General features: G+C 41.6%; 1 protein-coding gene across 2 annotated transcripts in view; it reads right to left on the bottom strand.

Annotated features, from left to right (window-relative positions):
- Positions 1 to 9,812, bottom strand: part of LOC139556923 (prickle-like protein 2) — a 117,308-nt gene extending 107,496 nt beyond the window's left edge. For both annotated transcript variants that reach the window (XM_071371071.1, XM_071371072.1), the window contains exon 1: positions 9,371 to 9,812. The gene's annotated coding sequence lies outside the window, so the exon portion shown is untranslated. The remainder of the gene's footprint in view (positions 1 to 9,370) is intronic.
- Positions 9,813 to 23,804: the final 13,992 nt, after the last annotated feature.

Genomic DNA, 23,804 nt, shown 5'->3' with positions numbered 1-23,804 from the left:
GGTGCTACTGTGACATCGGCAGGAATGTAGCATATGGGTGATGCCACGGCTGCTGAAAAGCTCACGAAAAGCCACCACACCTTAGCAGTGGTTAGGAGCATTCTCTGAACGGTTCCTGAACTTCCCTTGGTACCTCTGGACACAGAATGCAGTCTTTGGTGTGATACTTCCAAACAGATAAAACAAAAAGCTAGCAAGCCATCATCCCTATCCTGCAACTCTGAGTCAAGATCACATGGTTTAGTGACCAAACCCTAGAACAACCAGTTATTTTTATTTTGAAATGCAACAAAAAACACAATTATATAAAAATATGTACAATATTTACAGAGCTCTCCTAGGATCATACAGATACGTCAGCTGAGTACACGGCTGGGATGTGTACCAGAAGTCACATGGCACACAAAATAAGCTGAAGGGCACACACACACATGCTTGCACGCACACTTTTCCCATAACTGAACGAATAAGCTAAAAGAGTTGTACTCGAGAGAAAGAGCAGCTGTGTTCCACCTAAAGACCACAACCGCCCACACATATCCCCTCAGGTAGAGAGGAGGGGCCAGTGTCCTCAAACCATGACTGGGTGACTGATCAGGACATACTGTAGCACTGCACTCCAGGGCTCCGACTGAGGGTAACAGCACAGTTGTACATTGTTACATATGGATATCTGCTTTGAATGGTATTCTAATGACATGAATAGAGAGAGGATTCAGAAAGGCGAGGAACATGAGTGAAACAGGAATGCATTCAAAATCATATGCGCAGGAGCAATATCCTCTTTTTCTATCCTTCTTCATCTTCTCTTCTATCTTCAGATATTCTTCCTATCGTAACACCACTAAGGGATTGTGAAGAAGTGACACTCAACTCAACCTATTCTCTCAAACGACTCTGCTCAGTGCTGTGACTGTAACTTGTGATGTGTCTGCAGTATTACTGTGTGAGTCTGGAGTCTGGTGCTGGTTGTGCGTCACACAGCTGACTGTAATGACTGCACACTGCGGGGTGGATACCACCGCAACCCACATCTTATCCATTCTCCCATTCCTTTTGTTATCTGAATAACAGAAATACAATTGATTCTATTCAATTCATTGTTAATTATATCGTCAGCGCAAAGAATAGGCCCAAATATACTGTACATTGGGTAGGCATTATAGCGTAGCAACTAGAAATGTACTTGCATGAGTGTAGCCTATATATCGATATACAGTACCAGTCAAACGTTTGGACACACCGACTCATTCAAGGGTTTTTCTTTATTTTCTACATTGTAGAATAATAGTGAAGATTTCATAACTATGAAATAACACATATGGAATCATGTAGTAACCAAAAAAGTGTTAAATAAATCAAAATATATTTTAGATTCTTCAAAGTAGCCACCCTTTGCCTTGATGACAGCTTTGCACACTCTTGGCATTCTCTCAACCAGCTTCATGAGGTAGTCACCTGGAATGCATTTAAATTAATAGGTGTGCATTGTTAAAAGTGAATTTGTGGAATTTCTTTCCTTCTTAATGCGTTTGAGCCAATCCGTTATGTTGTGACAAGGTAGGGGTGGTATACAGAAGATAGCCCTATTTGGTAAAAGACCAAGTCCATATTATTGCAAGAAAAGCTCAAATAAGCAAAGAAAAACAACATTAAGAGGTCAGTAAAAATTTAAGAACTTTGAACGTTTCTTCAAGTGCATTCGCAAAAACCATCAAGTGCTATGATGGACCGCCACCGGAAAGGAAGACCCAGAGTTACTTCTGCTGCAGAGGATAAGTGCATTAGAGTTACCAGCCTCAGAAGTTGCAGCCCAAATAAATGCTTCACAGAGTTCAAGTAAAAGACACATCTCAACATCAACTGTTCAGAGGAGACTGCGTGAATCAGACCTTCATGGTCGAATTGCTGCAAAGAAACCATTACTAAAGGACACCAATAATAAGAAGAGACTTGCTTGAGCCAAGAAACATGAGCAATGGACATTAGACCAGTGGAAATCTGTCCTTTGGTCTGATGAGTCCAAATTTTGGATTTTTGGTCTCAACAGCCATGACTTTGTGAGAAGCAGGTGTTGGTAAACTGATGATCTCCGCATGTGTGGTTCGCACCTTGAAACATTCAGGAGGAGGTGTGATGGTGTGGGGGTCCTTTGCTGGTGATACTGTCAGTTATTTATTTATAATTCAAAGCTCACTCAACCAGCATGGCTACCACAGCATTCTGCAACATTATGCAATCCCATCCGGTTTGCGCTTAGTGGGACTATCCTTTGTTGTTCAACAGGACAATGACGCAACACACCTCCAGGCTGTGTAAGGGCTATTTGAGCCAAGAAGGAGAGTAATGGAGCGCTACCTCAGAGGACCTGGCCTCCACAATCCCCCTACCTCAACCTAATTGAGATGGTTTGGGATGAGTTGGACCGCAGAGTGAAGGGAAAGCAGCCAACAAGTGCTCAGCATACAGTGGGGAGAACAAGTATTTGATACACTGCCCATTTTGCAGGTTTTCCTACTTACAAAGCATGTAGAGGTCTGTAATTTTTATCATAGGTACACTTCAACTGTGAGAGACGGAATCTAAAACAAAAATCCAGAAAATCACATTGTATGATTTTTAAGTAATTAATTTGCATTTTATTGCATGACATAAGTATTTGATACATCAGAAAAGCAGAACTTAATATTTGGTAGAGAAACCTTTGTTTGCAATTACAGAGATCATACGTTTCCTGTAGTTCTTGACCAGGTTTGCACACACTGCAGCAGGGATTTTGGCCCACTCCTCCATACAGACCTTCTCCAGATCCTTCAGGTTGCGGGGCTGTCGCTGGGCAATACGGACTTTCAGCTCCCTCCAAAGATTTTCTATTGGGTTCAGGTCTGGAGAGTGGCTAGGCCACTCCAGGACCTTGAGATGCTTCTTACGGAGCCACTCCTTAGTTGCCCTGGCTGTGTGTTTCGGGTCGTTACAATTACTACATGATTCCATATAGTGTTGATGTCTTCACTATTATTCTACAATGTAGAAAATAGTACAAATAAAGAAAAACCCTTGAATGCGTAGGTGTGTCCAAACTTTAGACTGTGTCACATTTATTTCCACTCCCCCTCTCTGGCGCTCGACGTCTACAGTTGTCTCATCATTACGCACACCTGCCACCATCGTTACGCGGACATGCATCTCAAGACACTCACCTGGATTCCATCACCTTCCTGATTACCTCCCCTATATCTGTCTCTCCCGTTGGTTCTTTCCTCAGGCATTATAGACTCTATACCTTTTTCATGTTGTACTATGTTCTATTTATTATTACATTTGCACTCCCTGGACTTGCTTCCCGACTCCCAGCGTAAACGTTACAGAATAATCCCTCACCAAGGGGAAGCAACAGGGAATATGTACATTTCATTCTTTTTTTACCGGTGACGTCGGGTGCAAGTGCCGCTGCCGAAGCAACCGGGGGTGCCTCGGCTGGCTCGTCAGGCTTCCATGCCTCAGCTGGCTCGACAGGTTCTCAATCCTCGGTTGGCTCGGCAGGCTCCCCATGCCTTCAGCCGGCTCGTCAGGCTCCCGCGCCTCAGCCGGCTCGTCAGGCTCCCGCGCCTCAGCCGGCTCCCCAGGCTCCCGCGCCTCAGCCGGCTCTAGAGGCTCCCGCGCCTCAGCCGGCTCTACAGGCTCCCGCGCTTCAGCCGGTTCTAGCTCAGCTGGCTCTACAGGTTCCCGCGCAAAAGCGACCGGCCCGCTCCTGGTCCTTGATGTTAAAACTTCAAATTTTACCTGTATATTTTTGGTAAGGGTTTGACGAATCATCCTGAATTGAATTCGATTGCTCCATATATTGTCCCAAACTATCATCCTAGAAGTTGTTGCTGCTAACGTCAAATTGAGGGGTGTTGTACAAAACAAATTAATCAGCGATTGGATCGTCTTTAACCAATCAGAGTATCAAGGCCAATTACACGATTCATGATTTATGTAAGCTGGCTCTGGCACAACCTATCGGTTGCTAGGACCAATCAGAATGGTTAGAATGAGTTTGCGTTTTATTAGACGTCGGGAGGAAAACAAATCCAGACTCATCGTGGAGAAGAAATGCTAATGAGCGTGGCATTTGGCCTGAGAAATGTGGATGGACAGTCAGGCTACATGTTCTTACATGTTCTTATGTTATGTAAACTGGGCCACTGAATGAATAGAAAGACTCCAGTCTCCACAGAGTATAGTTCTAATAATATTGCTGGCCAGATATAAAAGGAAATCACACATTGGGGGATCAATGACGTAATACCTCACAGCAGGCAGGGATCCAAAATATATCTTCCAAGGAGGAAAACAACCTAGATGGGTGTGGATCTCCCACAGTATCTCCTGCCTAAGTGTACATTTCCAAACCTAATTTAATCAGACACTCTCTAAAGGCAGTCTCACGGGGTCCTGTGTGAGACTGACCGTGTTGCGGTTCAGTGACAGTGACAACATTCAGTGAGCAGATGTTTCCACGGGGCCACAAACTCATTCCAGAGATCTTTTCGTGACGTTCGTTTAAGAAGGGTTTATATTGACCTAAAGCCGTAGGGATGAGTCACTGTCAGCACTAGCAGCAGTGTGACCATGTGATTCATCATTCTAAAAAGATGAATACCCACACTCACATAGATATTACTTTGGGAGTTCTGTGTGCAGACAGTGTGCTGGCTTCCTTCTTATTTCATGTATTGTGCACCTGCAAAGGTTTGACGGATGTTCATGTTTTTGAATTGTGATGAATCAATAACACAGCACACTTCTTGCTCAAACCATCTGGAGAACCTACGTACGTATATATGGCAAGAACAGAGTGTGTGTATGTGACTTAACTCGGACAGTGTTATTTAGCATGTGCGTGATCCAGACCTGGGTTTACAGTGCCTTCAGAAATTATTCGCACCCCTTGACTTTTTCCACATTTTCTGTGTTACAGCCTGAATTTCAAATTGATTAAATAAAATTAAAAACGTGTCACTGGCCTACACACAATACCCCATAATGTCAAAGTGGAATAATGTTTTTAGAAATGTTTAACAAATAAATTAACTCTGAAAAGCTGAAATGTCTTGAGTCAAAAAGTATTCAACTCCTTTGTTATGTCAAGCCTAAATAAGTTCAGGGGGTAAAAGATGTGCTTAACAAGTCACATAATAAGTTGCATGGACTCACTTTGTGTGCAATAATGGTGTTTGAACATCATTTTTTAATGACTGCCTCATCTCTGTAGCCCACACATACAATGATATGTAAGGTCCCTCAGTCGAGTAGTGAATTTCAATCACAGATTCAACCACAAAGACCAGGGAGGTTTTCCAATTCGTCGCAAAGGGTACCTATTGTAAGATGTATAAAAAAAAGCAGACATTGAATATCCCTTTGAGCATGGTGAAGTTATTAATTACACTTTGGATGGTGTATCAACACACCCAGTCACTACACAGATAGAGGCGTTTCACCATGAGGCCAATGATGACTTTAAAACAGTTACAGAGTTTAATGGCTGTGATAGGAGAAAACTGAGGATGGATCAACAACATTGTAGATACTCCACAATACTAACCTAATTGACATAGTAAAAAGAAGGAAGCCCGTACAGAATAAAAATATTCTAAAACATGCATCCTGTTTGCAACAAGGCACTAAAGTAATACTGCAAAACATTTGGCAAAGCAATCCAACAAATCCAACACAACACATCGCAGAGTACCACTCTCCATATTTTCAAGCATAGTGGTGGATGCATCATGTTATGGGTGTGATTGTAATTGTTAAGGACTGGGGAGTTTTTCAGGATAAAAAATGAACAGAATGGAGCTAAGCACAGGCTAAATACTAGAGGAAAACCTGGTTCAGTCTGCTTTCCACCAGACACTGGGAGATTAATTCACCTTTCGGCTGGACAATAACCTAAAACAGGCCAAATCTACACTGGAGTGGCCCAGTTACTGTTTTGACTTGAATCTACTTGAAAATATTTGGCCAACCTGAAAATGGTTGTCTAGCAATGATCAACAACCCATTTGACAGAGCTTGAAGAATGTAGAAAAAAATGATTGGAAAATGTCGAGCAATCCAGGTGTGGAAACCTCTTAGAGATGTACCCATTACACCATGTACACATTAGCATGGCATAGCTTCTCACATAGCTCCACAACATCTGCATTATGGTCTCTGTGATAACTGGATCCACATCTTCTCATCATGGGGCTCCCGAGTGGCGCAGGGGTCTAAGGCACTGCCTCTCAGTGCTAGAGGGGTCACTACTGACCCTGGTTCGATTCCAGGCTGTATCATAAGCGACCGTGATTGGAAGTCCCATAGGGTGGCGCACAATTGGCCCAGCGTCGTCTGGGTTTGGCCAGGGTAGGTTATCATTGTAAATAAAAATTTGTTCTGATATGACTTGCCTAGTTAATGAAGGTTAAATAAGTTTAAAATATCATTCACACTGAGGATCCTATTGAACGCAGGCGAGAAAGATTGAGCAACATCCATTATTAACTGGCTTAGTATTGCTACATTACATTATTAATGAGCTCCACACACACACACACACACACACACAGTATCCTTTGTGTCTGTGTCATGTGTGTTTAAGCATAAACAAGCCTGTAACCCTCCAGCTCCAATGTTAAATTAGCCACATCACCATACCAGTCATGACATGGTCATTGAGCAGGCCCTTTCATCCGAAGCACACAGTGAACACACAGATTCAGTAACCAACAGTGACCCATGCGGGAAAGGAATCCACAACCTTGGTGTTGCCAGCACCAATCACTAACCAATGGAACCATCTGAGCCTCGGGCAACTCAGATTCACACAGGCAATACAGATAACTAGAGCATAGTGCTGCATGAGGCAGAGCATTCAGGAGCTCTGTTTCTTTTTCCAACCTTCCAGAATCGTCTGTTTCTGTGGCGACAGAGCTGGCGGGAGAAGAGGGGGGAGGGGGTCGGTTCTGTAAAAGTGGAGAGACAGCACTTCAGTCACAGTTGGAGAGAGATGGAGAGATGGAGGGACGGAGGGAGGAGGGGTAAAGGGATGTGAAAGGGTCAGTAGGGAGCTTACGCATCTCTCTGTATATCACATAGACTGACTGACAGACAGCAGTGGAATAGACTGAGGCAGCAGTAGCATCCATAAGTGTTAGAAAACCAACATGGAGGATATTCTCACCATAACAACTTAGAAAACAATACGTTGTCATGGATTCCCAACGTATTATCCAGACCTCTGCCATATGACAAGGAATAGGATTCTCAGGAAGGCATGCTTTGAACCTGCAGTTGTCCAGGAAGGTATGCTTTGAAGCTGAAGTTGTCCAGGAAGGCATGCTTTGAAGCTGCAGTTGTCCAGGAAGGCATGCTTTGAAGCTGCAGTTGTCCATGAAGGCATGCTTTGAACCTGCAGTTGTCCAGGAAGGCATGCTTTGAAGCTGAAGTTGTCCAGGAAGGCCGGCTTTGAAGCTGCAGTTGTCCAGGAAGGCATGCTTTGAAGCTGCAGTTGTCCAGGAAGGCATGCTCTGAAGCTGCAGTTGTCCAGGAAGGCATGCTTTGAAGCTGCAGTTGTCCAGGAAGGCATGCTTTGAAGCTGCAGTTGTCCAGGAAGGCATGCTTTGAAGCTGCAGTTGTCCAGGAAGGCATGCTCTGAAGCTGCAGTTGTCCAGGAAGGCATGCTTTGAAGGTGAAGTTGTCCAGGAAGGCATGCTTTGAAGCTGCAGTTGTCCAGGAAGGCATGCTTTGAAGCTGCAGTTTTCCAGGAAGGCATGCTTTGAAGCTGCAGTTGTCCAGGAAGGCATGCTCTGAAGCTGCAGTTGTCCAGGAAGGCATGCTTTGAAGCTGCAGTTGTCCTTGTTCTATACATGAATTTGCCATGAAACACCATTCCTCACCATTTCTGCCCAACAGTCTTTTCCTCTGTTATTTTACAGTAACTGACGAAGGAAATAGAAATGGCCTCTGTGTTTACACACTAACAGGGAGGTATTTTAAACTGAATCTATTATATATTGAAAAACAACCAGAGCCTGTCAATAGCAATAGACACTACCTAACAGAAAAAGCTGCAGCAGGAAAACCCCCCAGACTGTCACTGAAACCTTTCCCCATGCTGGCTTGGAATGCCATTTTTATGGCTTAGATAACAGTCTGGAGCTGCCAATAGGAAAAGGAGGCAGTTATCAACTCTGTCACGGGCAATAAGATTACTGTAGTGTAGCTCTCCCTGCTCTACCCCTGCCCAAAGAGCTCAGTCCATAGGGATGGATCGGTCTTCATAAAGTACAGAGGAGACAATATACCCACAGTCACACTGAGAGCCAGGGGTACAGCTATACAGATACTGAGTTTTAAAAACAGATGACAGGCTGGCTGGACAGCTGTAAGATACAGTAGCCTAATCAGAGCAGCTGAAAAGACACTGGCATTTTCATGTTTCATGGGTCATGAGCTAAGACAGAAAACAGTAATGCTGCTGCTGTGTTCCTCCACCCACTCTCCCTCTCGCTCTTTCTCACTACCTCTTTCTTTCTCTCTCACTAGAACGCACAGGCACAAGCACACGCACATGTGCGTTCGCACACACACACACGCACACACACACAAACACATACAGGTTGTAAGAGGGATACAGCTCGCTACATAACAAACCTGTCTCAAATCCCAGCAGTCTTTTTCACTTGCCAGTCAAAAAGTAAATAGGATACACACAGAGACGCACACAAAAAAGCCGCTGACACACACACACACACACACACACACACACACACACACACACACACACACACACACACACACACACACACACACACACACACACACACACACACACACACACACACACACACACACACACACACACACACACACACACACAGTCTGTGCCAGTTCATAACACACCTACAAAGATGCTATGGGAACTCATAACACTCACACACATTATTTTGGTAATATCGTCTGTTCAGTCCTATTATAAACCCATCAGTGTTACATCTTTCTGTGTCATCTAACACACCAAGCAAACAATGCATCACATTCTCTCACCCAAGACTAATGAAAACGACCAAAACAGATCAATAGGGACCCAAATATCAATACCAGAGATTGATTATTCAAGTTAATGAGCATTTTAAGCTGTGAACCAAAACACGCCAACTATTTCCCCCTTTCTTTAATTCTCTCTCTCAATTCAATGGATATTTTTTTGGGGACATAACTATAAAACAATTATTCAAAAGACGGTTCATTACTGCATATTCAAATCTCTCTCTCTTTCTCGCTCTCTGTTTCTCTCACTCTCTCTTCTAGATGACAACAGAAAAGCAGACGGACTCACCTCTGTAGCTATCTGCCTGTGGATGCAGGGTTCCGGAGCTGTAACCGTAGAGAGGTGGTGGACAGGGGGAACTCTCTCTTCTGACTCACATCAGTAGAGTCATGGCAGTGGTGTGACAGAAGTACTGTACTGTTCACAACTCACTGCTCTGTCTATCTGTAGTTAACTGAGAAAAACAGCAGCAGCAGGAGCAGCAGCAGACAGAGGAGAGGCAAGACTGGAGGCTGAAAGCTCTCTCTCTCTCTCCCTCACTCTCTCCCTCACTCGGTTATTCTCTCTCTTTCTCTCTACCTCTCTCTTTCATTTCCCTCCAGGCTCTGTGTCTCTCTCATCATGGCTGCTCAGAGGCAAAGGTAGCAGGGGAGCACCACAACAGATTAGTACCTTCAATTTGGGTTGGCATCCTCTACATAAATGGCATGTGTGTTATGAGATTTCTTTGAGCACTACTGAGAGCTAGGCAAGCAGGCTCTCACACAGAGAGAGAGAGAGAGAGAGAGAGAGAGAGAGAGAGAGAGAGAGAGAGAGAGAGAGAGAGAGAGAGAGAGAGAGAGAGAGAGAGAGAGAGAGAGAGAGAGAGAGAGAGAGAGAGAGAGAGAGAGATACTCCCACCTCTTCTCACCCCTTCTCCTCCCTAGCCTGTTGAAGAGTGAGTCATCAGCTCTGAGCCAATCACAAAGCCGCGGACTGTCTATGATTAAAATTACAAGAGCATTTACCAGGGCTCCAACACTGCTATCCTTAGGAGAGTGGGATGAAGGAGGGAGAGGGGGATGAAAGAACGAGAGAGAAGGAAGGGGAATGTCTGGGAAGACGTTTACATACTTAGATTTTATAGTATACATTCTGGATGGGGAGGTAGTGGAATAGGGTCGTATGGTGAGGTAGTCAGTGAATGACAGCTGCATTCCTTTTTGAAAATGTGTGACAGTAGTGTGTTAAAAGGCAAGGTTGTCTCCTCTGATGCATAATTCTATCTGGCACAGAAAGTAAAGGGGAATGCAGGGTCCACTGGTGGGATGTTTCTATTCTCTCAACAAGAACCTGTTTTGTCCTGCTAGGTTATGCCTGATTGTATAGGGGGAATATAGAAACCTGCAGGGCAGAATCAGAGCAATCTAGGGCTGATTCTTGTTCTCCTTCTGAATCACTGCTGCTGATTGCAAAACCTGTACAAATGACCAGTGCTGTTGGATTATGACGACATTCATTCAACCAACCTGCCGCCATCTACTTTACACTATATTTTTCTCCTCATGACCCTCCACCAGTGTTCCTCCCTCTGTGATGCTGATTGTCTTCATAAATAATGCCTGGGACATCTCTCCATAATGAGGGGGGCAGAGAGAGGAGGTTGAGGAGGAGCGGGGAACAGAGAGAGTGGGAGAGAGGAAAGGCCCAGTCTTTATACACTCTCAGTCCTTCCATCATTCACTTTCTGCTCTTCTAAATACTACACCTTTATTTCCCCTGCAATAATTATCTTTAAAAATGTACTCTCAATGTTAAACCTTCATTCAATATCTTAGTTCAATGTGACATGGCCCCAGCACCACAAAATATACATGGGCTCATATAAATTGGGGTTGAGACTGTAAATGCTAATAAAACAAAAGTGTTATTGTAAGGGGTAATTATAAATCAAGCATTTACAGTATCTGTAACTGAACCACAGTTGAATTTAATTCCAAAATGATGGAAAATCTGATCAAATGTGGGACATCTGTGGAACGTGCAGCACATAGTGCAGTAACAGTAACTCAACAACAGATGTCTCAAACTGTTAAAGATGGGAGCTGTGATTTAGCCATGGAGCCAATACTGAGGTGGTCTGTTGCCAAGCGCGCTGATCCAAATCAATTTCCCCCTCCTCTGTTTCTCAGAATGATGGATAGAAATAGACAGTCAGAGGAAGGGAGACTCAGAGGAATTAAGAAAGAAAAGGCCTGATAGTAGTGGCAATTTTGATATAAAAAAAATACATGTTTTGAGGCCATATAATGTCTGTTTACATGTACTTCGTTTACAAACTTTGGAGAGAAACAAGCAGTGTTGGGGAGTAGTGAACTATTGTACATGTAGTTCAACTAGTAATTTAACTACATTTTGCAGTAGCTTGGTGGAAGTTGAACTAAATTCAAATCTAGGAAGTGTTTTCAGTAGTTAAAACCTCTTAACCTTATAAGGACACATTTTCACCCAAATATAACTGCCTGTAACTCAGACCCTGAAGCAAGGATGTGCATATTATTGGTACCATTTGAAAGGAAACACTTTGAAGTTTGTGGAAACGTGAAAGGAATGTAGGAGAAAATAACACAATTGTCACGATCGTCTTGATGTGGAAGAGAGGACCAAGGCGCAGCGTGATATAAATACATCCTCTTTTTATTTACGAAGAAGATGAACACGAAACAAAACACTTTACAAACTAACAAAACAACAAACGACCGTGAAGCTACAAAGCGAAAGTGCACACACACGCTACTAACGTTTAGACATAGACAATTACCCACGAAATACCCAATGAATATGGCTGCCTAAGTATAGCTCTCAATCAGAGACAAATGAACAACAGCTGCCTCTAATTGAGAACCAATCTAGGCAGCCATAGACCTACAAACACCTATACACGACACTGCCCCATGAAACATACAAACCCCTAGACAATACAAAAACACATACATTCCCCATGTCACACCCTGACCTAACTAAAATAATACAGAAAACAAAGATAACTAAGGCCAGGGCGTGACAACAATAGATCTGATAAAAGACAATACAAAGAAAAAAACAACCATTCTTTTTTTTTGTACCATCTTTGAAATGCAAGAGAAAGGCCATAATGTACTATTTCAGCCCAGCTGCAATTTAGATTTTGGCCACTAGATGGCAACAGTGTATGTGCAAAGTTTTAGGCTGATCCAATGAACCATTGCATTTCTGTTCAAAATGTTGTATCAAGACAGCCCAAATGTGCCTAATTGGTTTATTAAAACATTTTCAAGTATTGCACTCTCCTCAAACAATAGCATGGTATTATTTCACTGTATTAGCTACTGTAAATTAGTCAATGCAGTTAGATTAGCAATAATTTAAGCTTTCTGCCCATAACAGAAATGTCTATGTCCTGGGAAATGTTCTTGTTACTTACAACCTCATGCTAATCACATTAGCCTACGTTAGCTCAACCGTCCCGCCCCCCGCGGGTCTGTGTGTAACAGTGATAACACCAAGTAAAACTGAAATGATAACTTAAAACACAAAATATAAATATCCATTAACAAACTTCTTATAGCTTAGACTAATTTCCACTTCCTGAACACATACTACTTAAATAAAAAACATAGCCTTTTCTTAGTAAAACGCAAAAGTAAAATTGAAATAAATACAGTAGTCTTTCCACACCAATCCTGTAGAGGTTTACTTTTTTTGCCGTCTGTCGGTGTAGCTAACTACTAAGACTACACACTACTTTTTTTGCAACATAAAATAAAATATGAGTGAAGTAGTCAATAATTTTCTATCTTTTTCGGCATCAGACCTGCCTAATTCTCAAAACATAGTTGTTTTGTTTAATAGGCTAAATTACACATTCTGTTAAACAAAAATGTTAATTAATTATAATCCACTTAGTTGTTCACATTTTCTGTTGCTACAGGATTCCTGCTGTAGCAAACTGGCTCAAATTAAGATTATACATCTGTATTGTCCCCAAAGTGATCTGTTCTTGCAATTTGCAGTGTATGACATTTCAGATGTACATATTATAATTTATCCATGTTTTCACAAAGTAGTTTGGATGTAGTGAATTACTGTTTCAAAGTAACTTTAGTTAAGTAAACTATACTATACTTAAGTTAGTTAAGTTAAGTAAACTAAACTATACTTAAACCCTTTTCTAAACGGTTTAAGGGTAGCTTTAGTGTAGCTTAATTAACTTCTTCCAGTTCAAAGTAATTGGTAGCTTCGTAAACTATACTTTCAGAGTATAGCGCCCCCAACACTGGAAAAAAGCTTATATTTTGGGTTCTGATGGGGTACGACAGTTGAACTAAGCTCACGAGGCATTTATAAGTTGTTCTTCAAGAATCAATGCGAACATGTCATTCATTCAGAGGTCAAAAAATGGAAGAAGAAACTGCAAATTGCCCCTTTAAGTGAAGAGAAATATTAATAGAGAGATGAGAAAGAAAAGACTACAAAAGAAAGCAAGAAAAAGGGTTAAAGAAAAAAGAAAGGAAGAAAGAAAGAGAGAGCGAGAAAGAGATGGATGGAGGGATACAGATAGTGATCCACATGACTGAAAATGAATGCTGTAGTGTAGCTGTTAAAGCCATTTCCCCTCCACAAATTTCTGGTTCAGCCTGAAAATAGCCATTGACATCTGATGCGCATAATAGAATATCCTGATGATTATAAAGCCAGGCAGCCCTTCTAACATTCTCCCTTTTTGTCCTCAAATGTCCATTAACTTAAAAGCAATTACTCTGATAGAAGTCAAACTGAATCCATCTTGCCCGTCTATTCAGAAAGAAGGGTGGACAGGGAGGAGGAGGGGGACTGAAAGTGAAAGAGAATAGAAGTTGCTAGGATGATATTCATAGAATTAAATGCCTGACAGAATGGACTTTGTCGGTACCAGGGTTTTCCAACTCTCTCCTCCCCAAACGTTTCATCCTAAACTGGCACCCCTGATTAAATTAGTTAAAGGCTTGATGATTAGTTGACATATTGAATCAGGTGTGTCAAGAGAGGGTTGATAAACCCCTAGTCAACAGAAATATTGAGTTAACATCCTCAGAGCTCTTCACAGGACCAGATGTGCACTACCCTGAGAGAGATATGAGGTCTGTGTGTGTTAGGACAGACTAACCTTGATAGAGATGAGGGTAGGAAATAAACTGACTCCGGGTCTGTGCGTCAGGGGAGAAAAGCCTTGAAAGAGATGAGGGTAGGAAATAAACTGACTCTGGGTCTGTGTGTCAGGGTAGAATAACCTGTCTGGTTGTCAGATCAGTGTAGTCTCCATAACCCAATGTGAAAAATGCAGACAATGAACACTAGCACATCCAATAAAATGTCTGTCATTTTGGTTTACATGTGTTCAGGACAATATTGTACTTTTGTACGAACTTCTGTAAGGGCTGTTATTAAAGAGAACTGCTCTACACTGTGACGGAAAACTGTAAATGATTAGGTCATTTGGGATATTATCAACGGTAAAATGCTCTGAAACGTTTTACTACAGCATACTGTAAATGATGGTGAACTGCGGGAAAATGTTGTGGGCGGAGGGGGGGGCAAATCATTTCTGTATTTCGAATGGTACTGTAATTCCACCCCATAGAATACAGTACCGTACCATATCTTTGGAGACCCAAACACCTTTTGACTACTAGTGGGTGTATGGTGTTGCTGTTTCTGGTTCATTAACATATTTTGAGGCATGCCTTGTAAGAGGCTATATTTGTTGCACCGGTGAGTAAGAATTCTCTACCAGTTGAACTCCTATGTGTTATAGTGCCCCATCTATTTTTATAGGGGACAGATTGGAGGCGTGTTGACGTTTATTGTCATGAGTCTTGTCCTGGAGGCAGACCTGAGCCTTAGATAGGCCAGCTGCAAAGTCAAAATTGTGAAAATTGTTCAATTATAACATTTTATTTTTGGTTTTTGATCTTTTTTTAAGGTTAGGGTTAGGCATTAAGGTTAGAAGTGTGGTTAAGGTTGAGTTTAGGTTTAAATTCAGATTTGGCACACTTACTGGTGTTGGCGGGAAAGGGTTGGGTTTTGATGAAGAAACTGTTGTGTATTTACGGTCTTTTATGTATTGCCCTGGAATCAACTCTAATTCCAATGTTAGTCCGTTATAAGTTGCTAAATGGCTTACAGAAATGAAATAATAAAATATACACCTATCTTCGCTAAATAGTTAAATTGATCCAATTTACCTTGTGTGTGTTCTAAGTAACTGCATGTCTTCAATAGCATTCACGCTGATATAAGGGCTAGGCCTATTGTAAGTTGCATTATGGCTGAGCATGGACATGGCAAACATTGTCAATAAACAATATTTAATTCATTATTGATAAGGCCTAAAAAGAAAACAAATACATCTAAACAACAATTTGTTTTTAATAGGCTATGTCACACTTACAGGTACCATCATTTCTCCCCGTGGGCATATAATATTAAAACAAAAGCAGACTATGGAGGGTTTTACGCACATCCAAACTTTTCACAGTTGCTGGACAAAGATCCAATATATAGCAAAAGGGAGAATGTCTACTCACCGTTATACTGCTCCCAAATAGGCCAATGTTTTATGAACATAATCGGAACGTTTTTGCAGATCAGATCTCTAGAAGTTGCATTGCATGCCCACCACAGACGTTGTACACATAAAACCAGGAAGGTGAATCATTCTAATAAGATTGCTTGTTTTTCGTTAAATTTTATTACAACCAATCGTTTTTTTAAATGAACAACAACAATAAATAAACGTAATCACCAGGATAAAAAATACACACATTGCTGTTGAATCTGCCTTTGCTTTTGTAGGACTGAGGGAGGGCTTGGATTTTGAAGACAAGAAACCGACAGTGGCGACCCATCATTCAGGGCAGGTGGGTAGAGCCTAATACATTAATACGCGGCAGGTAGCCTAGTGGTTAGAGTGTTGGGCCAGTAACAGAAAGTTTGCTGGTTGAATCTTCAAGCTGAGAAGGTAAAAATCTGTCGTTCTGCCCTTGAACAAGGCAGTTACTCTTCCCCGGTAGGCTGTCATTATAAATAAGAATTTGTTCTTAACTGACTTGCCTAATTAAATAAAGATTTAAAAAAACAATATCAGTTTGCAATCAATGTTAAAAAAAAATGGATTGACTTAATAAAGCTGCATACAAACATGGTCTCTTTTTTTCTTTCTTGAGTAAGGCAGCTCCAAAATGCAGGTGTTTCAGCCTGGCTCAGTGCTTTCTGTGGTGGTGGTGGGGCAGCCAGTGGAAAATACGAAGCCTATGGGTTGGTGATGTTCTCAAGTTGCGCCGTGATTGGCTCAGTGCTCTGTCACTCACTATGTCACCGCTAAATCTACGGGGAGAGCCCCTTGGGTGCAGCCGTAGAGTTACATTAGAAGTGCCCATCCGAGAAGGCTCAAGGTCATTGGCCACAGATAAAATGACATCAAATCATGTTATATCTACCGTAGCTTTGCTTGGATTGATCATGTCAACATCATACTTTCAAAATCTTAGCTAGCAAGCTAGACAGGCAGTCATCGTCATCAATCACATCGACAATCTACTGGCAAATCCTTTTAAATCCTTGTCATACAAAGATAAATTATAGATAAAACGTATCAGTGCTCTTCGGCCATTGGACATAAACATTACACAACAAGTTGAAAATCGCAAATTTAACAATGAGTGGTTTGGAAGGAATCGATGGATAACTGAAAGTGATGCATAGCAATCACTAGCTTGCTATTCTGTGGAGTGGGTATGTGGTCCAAGTCTGGGTTTAAGGGTCTCTTTTCCAAGCTTATAAGGATAAACATTGTCAGCGGAGTAACCATGTAACCATGAAAGAATCTATGCAAAATGCCAGGGGAATGGATTCTAAAATGTAACAGGTTAGAATTGGCACACTCCTCACAAGCTCCGAAATCTCGTGAAACATTTTTTTTAGTCTTATTCTGAAATAGATTTATAGAATTGACAAAAAAGGAGGAGGGGTCACAAGAAATTAGAGTGGAGTTAATATTGTGAGTAATTGTTTTAAAAAAGCTATTCTGTCAAGCGACAACATTGAGGTTACCAAAACTAAAGCGACCTTTTAAAAGTTTTGTTCATGAACACGAAAGGGCCTGGTAGTGTGGTGGTTACATAAAATCATGGGGGAAAAGAGAGACCAGTCATATACGAGAGTAAATCATTAGACTCGGTGGCGAGAGAAATGCCGCTGTGTCTAAGGGTAGTACAGGCTACATAAGGGTACATAAACGTTGGGATGGTTCATCAATGACTGGATGGAGGAACGTGGACTTTATCATGTCATTATCATGTTTTGTTTGTAATCCAAATTTTGAGTTTCTGATTATTGAATATTACTGAAATGTACACTTCTCTTCCAGGAGAGGTTGGGGTGTCCTTATCTCTTTGAAATGTTTCCCGAGACTGTTGTCTTGGGAGAGCAGTTTTATAAAGTATAAACGTATCTGGATCCGGCCGTAGAGGGAGCTCCCAGATAGGTAAGGCTTGGCCATTTGTGTTTGTTTTTGGCCTACGTTTTACCACATGCACCAGCAAGTGCACACAACTCAACGGTTATGAATATTTGTTAGTGGTGTAAACACCGTGTTTGATTTATTGTGTGGGGTATTGTTTTATTTGGTTGTAATTTAATTTGTTTATTAATAACTTTTCACGTTCAAAATTGTGCAGTCTCAAACAGTAGCACGGCATTATTTCACTGTAATAGCTAATGAAAATTGGACAGTGCAGTTAGATTATTAAGCTGTTGTTTTGGTCTGTCCTCTCACAAAGTTATGGAGATAGTGACTACCAATGGTATGTATGTGCATGAAAGGAATAATACGACGAGAACAGTGTGAGCTTCACCCCCCCTAACCGGCTAAAGAAATGGCGTTCACTACAGCTCTGTCCTGCACCACTTCTACTGAGACCTGAGTCCGAGCCAGCAACCTGTGTATGAGCGGCAGGAGTGCGGCATGGGTCCTGGGACCGTGCATGTGGAGTGAGCATGGAGAGCGATCACGTTCAAACTCTTCTCATGCTGCTGGTGCACTGGTGGGGAAATGGACCAGAGAGAATGGACTGTACAGAATGGTGGTGGCGGCTCAGGTGAGAGATTTGTCTGCTTGGGAAAATTGGATTATTCCCCAGAAATTCAAATCGGGACATTATCAAGGGCCATCAACTGTGAAAGGCATGAGTTACACATGGGGCCTTGGGAAGATGAACTGTAACGCTATCTGCAGAAGAAAAGGAAAATACGCCAGAAGATGAGTGCCGGGGAGGAGGGGGTGGTCAACTGTGCCCGTAAATTGATTTAGGGTTGCCGTAAACTGTTTATTTGAGGTATCAGGTTGATTGGGTAGGTCTGCACACTGGGAAATGTATGGCAATTTAGGTTAAAAATGCACTGAAATACCGATCTGCCATTAACATGCCACTTGCGACAGTGGAAGACAGGGATAATCGGGGGCCGTGATGAGAAAAGTTAATCCTGGTCATTTAAGTAGTACATACTGTCTATATATTTTTCCTGTCTGTAAATGTACATACTAATAGTGTCGGTGTGTGCTAAGATGAGGGTCTCGAATTCAAATGATTGACTCAATGTGACGCACTAAGGACTGTCATTATAAATTTGGGTTGGATAATGTATCAAGTGTTTCAATTATGATTCGGAAAGGAGAGAAAGAGAGAGAGAGCGCTGCCCCTAAGCTGTGAGGAGAGCAGAAAGTGAGGGGAGGGTGCACTGCTCAAATCTATTGAGTCTAGGGAGGGTTACCTCCCAGAAAACCTTATCTTTTCATGTCCTCCGAGAGGCAGGTTATTAGAGAACCCACTAGATGGTAGCTTGAGCTAACCATGATGGGGTACTTGATAGTAGGGGTTTCGTTTTACCATGTCATCAGAATCCTAATGTTAAAATGCATCAATACATATGGCTTGCTGGATGATACAGTGCAATTAATTACGTAGTCTGTCTCACCCGAGGATGAGGAGGAAGGAGACTGGCATGGAGAGTAGCATCCCATTGACATAGAACAGAAAAGATGGACGGTTCTTGCCCCAATCTCATTCTCATCAAGGGTGGTGTGAGATTATTAACCATGCATTTTCTTTCTTCCCTGTTCCAGTCAATATGTTTCCTAGGTGTCATGGAACATGATCATTGTTCCAGAGAAGGAATTGTTGGAAATTGACAAATTTACTTGAGCATGTTCTAGTATATTTATAAATATATATAAGTGTACTAGCAGTAGTGACTAATGTGTTATGGGTTAGATGGAATGTTCCACAGTATGTGCAAACGTATTTGTGCATTAATTCATACGGTGCATGTGTTTAAAACAGAATGTTTGCATAAGGGTGTTAATTTCTGGAGGACCGTCATCAGTGTATTCTGAGTCCCAAAATATACCACGGCTGCGTGGTACCATGGTGTTTATACTTGCGTACTATTGTTTGTACAGATTAACGTGGTACCTTCAGGCGTTTGGAAATTGCTTCCAAGGATGAACCAGACTTGTGGAGGTCTACAATTATTTTTCTGAGGTCTTGGCTGATTTCTTTTGATTTTCCCATGATGTCAAGCAAAGAGGCACTGAGTTTGAAGGTAGGCCTTGAAATACATCCACAGGTACACCTCACATTGACTCACATGATGTCCATGGGACCACATAGCCGTCATACCGCTCAGGAAGGAGACGCGTTCTGTCTCCTAGATATGAACGTACTTTGGTGCGAAAAGTGCAAATCAATCTCAGAACAACAGCAAAGGACCTTGTGAAGATGCTGGAGGAAACAGGTACAAAAGTATCTATATCCACAGTAAAACAAGTCCTATATCGATATAACCTGTAAGGTCGCTCGGCAAGGAAGAAGCCACTGCTCCAAAACCGCCATGAAAAGCCAGACTACGGTTTGCAACTGCATACGGGGACAAAGATCGTACATTTTGGAGAAATGTCCTCTGGTCTGATGAAACAAAAATATAACTGTTTGACCATAATGACCATCGTTATGTTTGGAAGAAAAAGAGGGAGGCTTGCAAGCTGAAGAACATCATCCCAACCGTGAAGCACGGGGGTGGCAGCATCATGTTGTGGGGGTGTTTTGCTGCAGGAGGGACTGGTGCACTTCACAAAATAGATGGCTACATGAGGAAGAAAATGATGTGGATATATTGAAGCAACATCTCAAAACATCACTCAGGAAGTTAAAGCTTGGTCTCAAATGAGTCTTCCAAATTGACAATGACCCCAAGCATACTTCCAAAGTTGTGGAAAAATGGCTTAAGGACAACAAAGTCAAGGTATTGGAGTGGCCATCACAAAAAAATAAATAAATTACTAAGTAAGGGAAAAGGCAATCACATGGTTGCGGTCACTGATAAGGGTGGATAGCTGTGGATTAGTGAGGAATGTCGGCCAAGGTCAGGTCACATGTAGGGAGAAGGAACAGTTTATTACCTACATCGCTTAACTTCCTGCATGGCAACAAAGATGTAGTGTTTAGAGAAAAGGAGGAGACTCCGCACAGTGGAGGGTATAAATATGTGTACTTGTGGAAACATGTCTTCGTCTTTGCAGCTGTTTGAGCCACGTAGTTTTAGCTTTGACTATTTTTCCGTTAGTTTATACTCTGTTAATTTAGAACCTAACAGTATTAAGCTGTTACTAGCCCATGTGCCTCACCCTAATAATTTGTGACGCGTTTCAGGAAACTAGGTGTCTGTCGATAGTCACTACTTCACAGGAGAGCCATTTGAACTTAAACTTTTAATTTATTTATCAAAATGCATTTTGTTTGGCAGAAATGCCTTCTGGAACATGTGAACTTTCATGTGCCTTAATAACAAACTTGTATGACATCTGTAAATACGAATAAAATTGTTAAATTACGAGCCTAGTTGGTTTAGCCACGGAAAAAGGAAGGAACCTTTCCGCTAGCCATGATTGGCTGAGATAATGGGTGGGCTGGACATGCTGAAAGATAAGTTTGGATTGGTCTGCCATGTAGCAGGCTTCTGTCTATAACATGACCTGGTCAGTATATGTAGGTAATTCTTTCTAACGTGGCTTTTTTGAAAGATATCACGTAGTAGAACAGCATAAGGGTTGCTCTCCACTTTCTGGAGAACCGTGTGTGTGGAATACCGTGGAATACCCAGTGGAATTAGAGTATGATAGCTAAGGAGCTGGAGAAAGTAGAGAGCAACCCTTATGCTGTTCTACTACGTGATATCTTTCAAAAAAGCCACGTTAGAAAGAATTACCTACATATACATAGAAAACTCTGGCATTTGATTGCAAATATGCAGAGGAAGTCAAAAAGAGAACACACAGTAGGATATTGTATAAAACACCTATCCCCCAGATTACATCTTCAAACTAAGGGCAACCATGGCATCCATAACAGAGAGTGAGAAGTTTTTAACCATGTATACAGGTAAAATAGTCTACCTAACTAAATTTTCAGATATTACATGACAAAGAATTACCTTGGTGTACATTTATATATTATATTATCCAAGAATAGAATCAATGGTTCAATAATTGAAATTACCATTATTCCCAGATCCCAGACTCTAGTTTTAAGGTTAAGCTGCTGTCCTGTAGCTATTGTGTCTACACATCAATTCAAGATGGAACTTTGTATCATTCACTGAAAATACTGGCTGTCTGAGTCTGCTGGAACCCCTGGCACTATTGTAGTGACTTTACTTTCATTAATCTGATGACTGTTCTTTATCGAATCAACTAACTACGTTAAATTGTTACACAATTAAATTAATCATGTAAAAATTAACTCATTAGGAATTTGAGGCACCACGAGAGCGGTTGTTTAAAGCTTTACCATCTCCCGAATTAAATTCTAAAGGTCCTTACCCATCACATCCATAAAACTGTCAATTTAATAAATCTTAATCTCCTGTCATATCATCATTCTGAACAGTCGTAACCTCATGCATCTGCGAAAACCCCTGCCTTACTCATGATTCAGTACTACACAAATTGGTTTAATTATTTATTTACTCGCTAAATAAATGAGAAAACAGGATAACATACACACTTAATACATGAGAAAACGGTCCCTAGTGGACTGACACAATTTGGCGGCTTGTTACACAGAAAATGAAGAGGGGTGAGGGAGAGAGAACGAGAGCGCGAGAGAGAGAGAGAGAGAGAGAGAGAGAGAGAGAGAGAGAGAGAGAGAGAGAGAGAGAGAGAGAGAGAGAGAGAGAGAGAGAGAGAGAGAGAGAGAGAGAGAGAGAGAGAGAGAGAGAGAGAGAGAGAGAGAGAGAAAAAGGGACACTTATTGTTGATACATTTTAGAACTATTCTCACTGTAATCATATACTTTGCACAGGAACCGCCGCCCAATTGAAGTAAGGAATCATGAATGTATTTACGTGTGAGTGGCGTTCAACGTTTATCTCTGTCGGAACCAGCCCTTCTTCGGAAGAGTGTTGGTTTGGCTCTTCGGTGGAATGGTTTGAAGAGTAGTAGGATGGTATCACTTAAATTAGCTTTTCTCGATTTTTGACTTAGGACAGCTAATCACCTGTACCAGTAATTGTCTGGGAGATGAGCTTCTCGCATACACCTCGTGTTGATATTCAGGGTTCAGTATTCAGACCACTTTACACACGCAGCTGCAACCTGGCAATGTTCTGGTCTACAATGTTAATTCTTAAACAGTCCTTTTATGCACTCTGGTCGAAAAGGATGGTTCCAGCAGGCTGACACGCTCTCTGACCTCACCCGGGGCGTGGCTACTTTCTGACTCCTTTAATCACATTCCTATCTTAACAAAACTATTTTCATCATTGTTCACATTATATGCAACGTAGTGCATGGAAACTTGACAGATAAATAGGATATACTGTGGTTCCTCCTTTAAAAGTTGCAAGCTTACACCGCGGGACTTAGAAGTACCCAGCATCACGGCTTCATTGCTCCAGACCACCACACGGGGGAGTTAGAGCACTCATTATGCATTTGGGTCCCAAGGTTTTTATATGACCAATCATATCGAGTGATTCCAATGACGCATTTGATGCGAGCCACCCGTCCCTGGTGACTTTCTTCAGCAAAGATGGCTGACAAAACATTACGGTGAAAGCAAATGTAAGTAATTCTAACGTCATAACGAGTCAAGCAAAACATTTACAATTGAGAGGAATATCTTAGTTTATGTAGAGACAAACAATTGTGCATATTTTTTTGTCATAAAGTGAATTTATGAAATTCGCTATTTAGCAAGTTAGCTGACTAGCTAACATTAGCCAGTTAGCTAGCTGGTGTTATGACATGAGTATGACATTGTAATTCATGTTGTTTAATGTTTTAGGGACTCCTGAGAAAACCAGCAAACCAGGCTGTCGTCTTGGGAAACTGTGGATGTAAAGAATCTAGCTAGCTAAAGCATTTACTGCAAACACAATGTACAATTGTGCAAGCTTGCCTTGCAAGTAACATAGCTAGCTAACTAGTTACTTGCTTATTGTGTAGTGGAGGATAAAAATAACTGTATGCCTATGGATGTGTAGCTAGCTACAGTATGTAGCCGATCTGTGTATGGACCCTAAAACGTTAGGTTCTGAACTAATATTCATACCAATCTATGAACCTCAGCTATCATAGTTGTTGTATCAACTTCAAGTCTGAATGGCA

This window comes from Salvelinus alpinus, chromosome 28 (genome assembly GCF_045679555.1).
Source record: "Salvelinus alpinus chromosome 28, SLU_Salpinus.1, whole genome shotgun sequence".
Taxonomy (NCBI): Eukaryota; Metazoa; Chordata; class Actinopteri; order Salmoniformes; family Salmonidae; genus Salvelinus; species Salvelinus alpinus.
The sequence above is the reverse complement of the archived record's forward strand: the minus strand, read 5'-3'. Positions and strand labels throughout refer to the sequence as shown.